The sequence below is a fragment of the Brassica napus genome, unplaced genomic scaffold, assembly GCF_020379485.1.
Source record: "Brassica napus cultivar Da-Ae unplaced genomic scaffold, Da-Ae ScsIHWf_190;HRSCAF=336, whole genome shotgun sequence".
NCBI lineage: Eukaryota > Viridiplantae > Streptophyta > Magnoliopsida > Brassicales > Brassicaceae > Brassica > Brassica napus.
In genome coordinates this window covers 1-9,088 of record NW_026015326.1, presented here as the reverse complement: position 1 = coordinate 9,088, position 9,088 = coordinate 1, and the positions used below count along the sequence as shown (strand labels likewise).

Below are 9,088 nucleotides of genomic sequence, written 5' to 3'. Positions count from 1 at the left end.
GGCTCCCGGCAAAAGACATTTGATCTGACTCTAGTGGAATGATTGGCTGTGAGGAGATCAGGTCGGTCACAACATAGTCAACCGTCAATTACCTGTCATTATATTACCAGCCCAAATATGTGTATGTCTTTAATTATCAGCTCATTTAAAGGTTGCCTTAGTCCTTTCTTTTTTCCTTGATATTACCAGCCCAAATGACATTATAACTCACGGTGTAGGCATAAGGCTCTTGATAATATCGAGATCAACGGAGGGTGTATTTCTCCAAATGGCAAAATCGAAGAGGCTCTTTTCTTGTGTGTCAAGGCATTGGAATTAGAGGTTCAGATAGGTAATGACGATCTTAACCTTAGCTATGCCCTTGCTCTTGCTCTATTTATAGATACAGATTCATGAGTTGGGAAATTTGAACACCAACACTAAACTTTTCCATTAATAAATCTGATAGAGAAGTTTACAATACAATCAAAGATGAGTTATAAACACAAGGATTAATGATCTGACGAACAGGGGCGGATACGGGTCACGTGCCCCCAACTAATTTTTTTTATTTTGTTTGTATTCAGTTGAAATTTTGAGTTTTTGAAGCAATTAGCTCAAATCATATGATAATGCGCCCGTCTAATTTAAAAGTTTGTAGCTGTGCCCCGATTAAAAGTTCTCCTAGATCCGCCACTGCTGACGAATGAAGAATCTCTCAAATACAGAGGTTTTTTTTCTAATGTTATTTCTTTTATTATTTAGTTTAAATGTCAAGCATGAAAAGGAAGAGAAAATATCCAATAGAATGTGCCTACAAGTCTAATCAGCGGCAAGATTAAACGTGTATTCTTGTTATATTCTTAATGCTGTCATAGCCAGTGCTAGATCCGACCGCTGATGTTTGGTTTTTGTGACTCTTAAACCCTCAAGCTGTGCATCTACTTCCGTCATCTTTGGCCTTTCCTCTCTTGTCGCTCTTGTACACTTAACAGCAACTCTTGCCGCTTCCTGGATCTCTCTATAATAATTCTCATTCATCATTTTCCCATCAATAACCTCGTGCAACCTATTCTCTTTGGTGGCACAAGAAAAGTAGCTCACCAGATGTTTCGAGTATTGTTGTGAGCTGCTCTTTATCCTTTGGTATCAGCTTTGAAGCACCAAAGTCAGCTACTTTTGGAGTTAAGTGTTCATCCAGGAGAATATTAGCAGTCTTGACATCACGGTGGATGATTGGAATAGAAGCAGAGGAGTGAAGGTAGGCAAGAGTTCCAGCAATTTCCACAACTATTCTTGCATCACAAACTCTGCTACAAATTTACATGTCAAGGTTCTTATTTGGTAGTTGTATGAAAAAAGATTATAACAAAATAAAACCATTTTTGGTTATATTATTATTTTAAACAACATATAAAAGTATAAAAGAATCGTTTTGGTTTGAATGTCACATGTTTAGTCACTGAACGCAACGCTGGTAATATCAAACCTATTTTTAATTTATAATGTAAATTCACATTGTTTGTGATTTTGGTGATATCAATTATGTTTTTTTAATTTATGAAATATATTCAAATTTTCTGTGGTCCATACATTGATCGCATTAGTTCAATGTGTTTTTTTTTTATTGTCACTGAATATTTTATTAGAACGACTAAAAAAAATGAGTCCAAAATAATCGTCCAAATCATGATATCCATTAGCCTTTTTGCTAAATCATCAACAACTAAGTTGTCCGATCTAGAAACATGATAGAAAGATTTTGCTGTAAAACCAAAAGAAATCGACCTGATATTGTTCACAATTCCGATGATTTCTTTTGACTGGAAGTTGCCAGAGATAGTTCTGATGAGCGTTAAACTATTGGACAGAACCTTGAGTGCGGAAAAGAATTCTAAAGTTAGCGCCATGCAAAGTGTCGATCGAATAGTGATGGCCTCTGCAATAAGGGGTGAGCTGAAGCTTTCGACCATAGATCTATAGATTGGAGTCTCCAGTCCTGGACCCGAGAAGACCCATCCCAATCATGCTGTCAATTTGTCTTTGTTCCATTCTGCGTCGGTCATACATGATACAAAACTGTTGTCAGGATGGCTCCTTGGTGCTTGTTTGGCCCGATCTTGATGGAGAGGAGGTACTTTCTTTGCTTCCATGGCTTTTCCTTGTGATTGAAACTGGTTTTAGGCTAGGTGAACCCTGTAAACTGACATTGAAAGTAAACATGGGCTAGATGAACTCGGTAATCTGAAGCTAGATGGTGGAATGCATCCGAGCTATAATGATTGAGCAAAACTGTAGCCACAAACCATTTCACTACCAATTTATCAACATCAAAAGTCCAGTCCTCAAAACTTCGCAATGATGTGTACTGGAGAGAGGGAGACTTGAGAACAACTTAAAGTGACCATGAACAAAGGTGTAACCCAATACGAGAACACGTTCAACCCTAGTTCTAGGCGTTGAACACAATAGCTTTAATAAAGAGTTCTTCCTTTATTGATGTTTAGAAAACTTCTCAATAACTAAACACAAGCTATTATCTTTCTTTCTTTCTTATGAGATCTTCTTACATTAGATCTCCTTATATAGGTAATAGGGATCCTTAACTTAACCTATTACACAATGAATTAGGTCTTTCATTTTTCCTAATTCTAATAGGTTTAGTTAGTTATCCGAATTCCACTTAAGGATAACTTCATTTTCTAGTTATCCTAATTACACTTAAGGATAACTTCATTTTCTTCATGACTTCTTTTTTAGCAATGTTGAAGCTTATCTCCAACATTCTCCCCCTTAAGCTTCAAGCTTCCATTGCTAAGATCTTGAACTCGAATCAGTTCCCTCATCTCTTTGAATTTGATTCTTGCCAACGCCTTGGTCAAGATGTCCGCGCCTTGAATACTTCCTGCAATGTGTTCAACTCCATGCACATGTCCTTGCACATGTTCTTGTAGATATCCATTTACTACAAGTCGTGATTTGAACTTCTTGATAGTTCCATCCGCATCCTTCTTGATCTTGAACACCCATTTGAGACCAGTGACCTTTATATGAATTGATTATCAACTGGCACCCATATTTGTTCTTGTTGATTGATTGAGATTCTTTCTTGCTTGCATCTCTCCATTCTTTTCAAGTCTTTAGCTTCCTTAAAGCTTCTTGGCTCATTATCCTTTGATAGTAGAAGTCTCTCACATTCTTCTTTGGCTTGAAGAACATAATCAACTAGATAGCTCGGTTGACAACTTGATCTTCGAGATGTTGAACTGGTTCTTCTTGATGAACAGGTTGTTCCGCGTGAACATGTTGTTCCGCGTGAACATGTTGTTCCGGTTGAACAGGTTGATGTTGATCTTCTATCACATTTTCATCTTTGGTGTGATCATGATCATTATCGAAATCACCTTCATTATTGCCTCCGGTTTCGATATGATCGTGATCATTATGATGACTGTTATTCACCACCACAAGTCCTTCTTACTTTCGGTATACTGAACTTTCCTTAGAGCACTTCTGAAACTTTAATCCTTTCAGTACTTGATCAAGCTTCGTGTACCAGTCTCGTGGAGCTTGCCTTAGTCCGTCTAAAGTCTTTCTAAGTTTGAAAACCTTAGTTCTTCTCCCTTCTTTTCAAATCCTTCAGGCTGAGATACATACACATCTTTTGTCAATTCTTCATGTAAGAACGCTGTCTTCACGTCCAAGTGATGGATCTCCCATCCGTTTGCAGGGGCTAAACCGAATAGCAATCTGATAATCTCTATACGAGCAACTGGTGCAAACACCTCTCAAAGTCTATTCCATGTTCTTGAACATATCCTTTAGCCACGAGTCTTGACTTATACTTGTTGATTGAGCCATCTGCATTCTTTTTGATCTTAAAGATCCACTTGAGGCCAATAACTTTGACTCCGGCTGGTTTGTCTAATAGCACCCACGTCTCATTCTCCTCTATAGAATCAATCTCGTCTGTGCAAGCTTTTCTCCATTGAACAAGTTTACTGGCTTCTTGAAAGTTAATTGGTTCGTCATTGAGTGCAAGAAGTAGAAACTCACACTCTATGTTGGCCAGTAATACATAGTCTTTAAGATAGCTAGGACGAGTTGACTGACGTGTTGAGCGCCTAGGTTGTGGTTTGATTTGTTCAACTTCTGGATTGACTTGAACAGGTTATGGTTTCTGCGCTTTAGTCTCTTCAGCAGCATGTTCTTCCTGTTGAGTTCCAACCACGAATGGACCATGTCCGTCGTCCATTGTAGCACCCCATGACATCTGAAACATACCAGGTTCGCTCTGTTCTTCCTTGTTAGCTCCCTTCCAATTCCAACACTCCTTCTCATCTTGAATCTCGGGCAACCCGTGAACCATCTGTTGTGTCGCCATGGACATTATAGTTTTGAAACTAATGTGTCCGAGCCTAGCATGCCATCTCCAAGTATCTTCATCCATTCTCGTGAGCAAACAGGCTGGTCTACCAACTTCAAATCGCAACTTGTACAGCCGGTTAGGCGACCTTAACACTTTCGCCAGTAGTCATCCATTAGGGTCTTTCAGTGTTAGGTAGTTATCTTTCATCCTAACATCACATCCTTCTTCAGTAGCTTGCCCCAAGCTCAATATATTGCTCCTTAGGTCTCGAATGTCGTATATGTCGGTCAAGAGTCTATGTTCCCCTGTCTTTGCTTCAAATAGTATCGACCCCTTGCCATTGATGTTGACACATGAACCATCTCGGAACTTCACCTTTCCTTTTATTGCTTTCATTAAGTTAAGAGAAGTATGATCTCTCGCCCGTCATATGGTTACTTGCTCCATTATCCAAGTACCACATTCCATCTTCTCGTTTGCTTTGTACCAGTGTCTTCGGTATAACCTTCTCCTCGTTGAGAAACACGATCTCGTGCATATACAAAGCGACACCAGCTTCCTCTGTATCTGCTTTGTTTAGCTCCTGGTCGTCTTGTTCCTCCTTCTCTGGACAATCAGAGGCGAAGTGGCCTTTCTTCTTGCAACTGTAACACATAATATGAGAGTAGTCCTTTTTCCTTTGCCTCTCTCTTGTGTGTTGCGCCCTCTTCCTCTGTTTCCTCGACCACGATTCTAACCTCTAAATCTACCTCTTGAGTTGTATGATTGATTGGAGTCCGTGTACAGCAGGTTCTCTTGTGGCTCTTGTGTATCTTCTACTTGAATCCGTTCTTCATACGCCTTGAGCCTCCCAACAATATCTTCGAAACTCGTTTTATTCAGATCGAGAACTTGTTCAAGTGACGCTATGATCTGAATATACTTGCTTCGCGGTATACTGTTCAGGAACTTCTTTACCAGCTTAGGTTCTTCCATCGCTTGACCTAAAGCTACGAATTTTGAGGCCAATTCTGATATCTTGCCCGAAAAGATATCAATTGAGTCTGTGTCTTTCATCCTTAGACGTTCAAACTCATTCATCAAGGTCTGAAGGTGAGCTTCCTTACGCATTCAGCACCATGATTTCTTGACTTCACGACTTCCCAGATTTCTTTAGGGGAGTCGACTTCACCAACTTGCAATATTAGGTTTTCTGGAATCGATTGGAATAGGAGAGCAGTAGCGATATCCTTCTTCTCTTCATCGTCTGTTCCTGGTTCAATTGATTCCCAAACCTTGTGTACTCGCAGTAACACCTTCATTCTCATCGACCATACCATGTAGTTCGTTGAAGATAACATCGGGCAGACCACCGTGGAAGGCACGACTTCCATTGTCTTCGATGTTGATTTTGAATCACTCATTCCTTCGGTGAAACTTCTTCAATGAATCAAACCTGGAGATCTGATACCAAATAAAGTGACCATGAACAAAGGTGTAACCCAATACGAGAACACGTTCAACCCTAGTTCTAGGCATTGAACACAATAGCTTTAATAAAGAGTTCATCCTTTATTGATATTTAGAAAACTTCTCAAAAACTAAACACAAGCTATTATCTTTCTTTCTTTCTTATGAGATCATCTTACATTAGATCTCCTTATATAGGTAATAGGAATCCTTAACTTAACCTATTACACAATGAATTAGGTCTTTCTTTTTTTCATAATTCTAATAGCTTTGGTTAGTTATCCTAATTCCACTTAAGGATAACTTCATTTTCTAGTTATCCTAATTACACTTAAGGATAACTTCCTTTTCTTCATGACTTCCTTTTTAGCAATGTTGAAGCTTATCTCCAACACAACAATACACTCACGTCCACACCCATATCTTGCAGAGAAACAAGCAAGGCCCTTAGGTTGAGTTTGACAAGTAACACTCTAGTTGATATTCCGATTCTTGACCTTGTATAGCCGGCAGAGGGGCTCGTCTCAGACAGACACCTTTCCGGTGAGGGACGGAGACCGTCAGAGAGAGCATTCTTCTGTAGGGGTGAGAGAGGCGTATATCTGGTTGGTGAAGCTTAACAAACGACAGAGATGAAAGTTGATATGTCTCACGGTGAATAGATCTGTGATGTTGGAGGAGAGAGATCTCCGGAACTTTAAACGCAAGCTCGAGGTGGGTGAGAAGCGGGGGAGCAGCAGTGGAAGGGCTTCGCAAGTAGATGGTGGAGCTTTTGATTGTGAAAGAAGGATTCGATTCGGTGGATCCAAAGGCTCCGGAGATGGACGGGGGTTGAGATCTGTGAGTAGGGAGGTTCGCCAAAGAAGACCCTAGTTTGAACTGCAAGCGTTGAGTCATCGGTGTTGGGAGAGAAGATGGTGAGATGACCATCGGAGCAAGCTCAGAAAACGGCACAAAAAAGAAGAGAAAGCAGACACTTTAGAGAAAGGAGCTGCCACCGGAGAAGACGCCGGAAGGGGAGTTCGATCATCTTGTAATTCCGGCCGTCTTAATCTTCGTACCAGAGAGAACATGGTCTCTATGGCAGAGAAGAGATCCGTGCAACCAGTTCACATGTGTTAAAATGGGAATGTTCAGCAAACATATATATAATATACTAGGGTCGGTCCGCGCTACGCGCGGAATATGATTGTCGTGTGATATATATGCTATATAATTGTATATTTCATTGTATATATTTCATGTTTGGATTTGCAAGAGGGATGTATAATACATTGATGGTTTTTAAGTTTTTTGGGTGTAGAGGGTTTATAAATTTAAGATTTATTATGTTAGATTTTGATGGTTGTGCTATATTAACATATTGATGCATATACAATACTATATAGTTTTGGTGAGGTAGGACGAAAATTGAAAATGTAAGCTATTTAATACATTTGATATCAGTGGTAAGCGCTATTATTGTTACTTACTAAATGTGCAATCATCTTCTTTGACTTCAAACATCTCAAAAACGCCAAACCATATAGTACAAATTCATGGTGTTTACGTAAGATCAAAAACCTGTAAATGTATAACCACCATGAGTTCACAACGAATATACAGTTAACATAAAAGCAAGCAACAACAATGTAAGTTATAAAGTTTATGTCTTTTCCTGGTAAAAAAAAGTTGTAGTCTTTTCAAGTACCAAGAAAATTGACACATGAATCTGAGTTTTTAGAGCCAAAACAATGTTTCCAAATTCGAACAAATTTGCATCTAACATTTTTTAAAAAAATTTTAATGTCTGTTTGTTTGTATATAGCTTTGTAGTTATTAGAATCATTTTTGTGAAATGTTATATATTACCATGTCTGAATAATTCTATAGCACTGAAATTTTACGTCTCTTGTATCCCTATAAAAGGTTTAGTTTGTTATTTATATTATTACATAAGGTCATATAAAATGCTAATTTTGTAACTCTAGAAACTCTAACCTAGTGAAGTGATTAAAAACTATAACCCCATAGATATTTCTCTTTTTTTTCTTCTCCTTCTTAGAGAGACCAAGGATCTAGTTTTCAGATTTATCATTTTGAATATATTTTGAATATGTATATGATAGTATAATTTCAGATATTTAATTTTCTAACACAAAAATATTGGGATGAACAAATAGTAAATAATTTTGAACAATTAATACAAAAATTAAACAGCAGTTATTTGATGATTTAATATTAAAGTTGTTCACTTATTAAAATAATTTATTTTAAAACATAATACATGAGTTAATCAATTTTTAATTGTTCTTTAGTTACACTGAAGTGATATAATACAACTTATAATTTATTTACGTTTGGGCCTGAGACCACTTTATTTTATGAAATTTCAGTTGTTCAAAAAAAAAAAAATATTTACTTTACTTATCCCAAAGCAGAGTGTTTTTTATAATTTTACATATATAAAGATCATTTTACTTTAGTTTAAGTTCGCAAAAACATAAACTAAAGAGTCATCAAACTTCATAGTTGTTTTTTCTCGTTCTATGGACTTTAAAATTTTGGGAGCGTGAGAGTTGAGAAAATGTAATGCATGTTTTAGCAAAAAATGTAATGCATGTATGAATTATAATGTTCGCGTACCTGAGTACATATGCATGTATGAATTATAATGTTCGCGTACCTGAGTACATTTGTTCGTGTTTCTTTTGGATAACGAAATAAATACAAAGCAATATAAAATAATATTTTCAACTATTAGAATTTATACGAAGCTTATCCTTTATTCTGTAGTTTTAGCAAACTAAGTTTTGGGATTTGATGTTAGAATAAGTGATAGCGTCATTGATATATTTGACAGACCAATACTCGCATGTACCACCAAATTGAATTTATTTGATATATATAGTATGAAAGTTGTGTGTTACAAAAAAAAATTATGAAACTTGCAAAAAAAGGACTTCAGAACGCAAAAATTGTACTCCAACACTAACTCCTCCTCGTCACATGTCATGTAAGAATATATGTAAAGGTACGGAGACGTGTCCGTATGAAATCTATTTTATTGTGAAGTATTTATTAATAAATGTATTGCACAATTTTAATTATCATCGATAATATTGTGATGAATATTTTGTTTGGTATGTCCAAACGTGTGATACCGAACAGAAAAGATCCTAAAGCTCAAAACCGAACAAATAGCTTAAAGTAGCCTAACTCTTTGATAGGCGGGTTTAGAGTATCACTTGAGAGATTAATTGATGTGAATTCAGGCTTCTGAAAATTTTCAATTAAATACACAAATATATG

The 9,088-nt window shown here is 37.2% G+C and overlaps 1 long non-coding RNA gene across 1 annotated transcript; it reads left to right on the top strand.

The window, feature by feature from the left end:
- The first annotated feature begins 275 nt into the window (after nt 1–275).
- LOC125599585 lies at nt 276–1,567 on the top strand. Its single transcript, XR_007333322.1, has 2 exons — nt 276–709; nt 858–1,567. It is a non-coding gene; the product is annotated as an uncharacterized LOC125599585 (long non-coding RNA).
- The last annotated feature ends 7,521 nt before the right edge of the window (nt 1,568–9,088 follow it).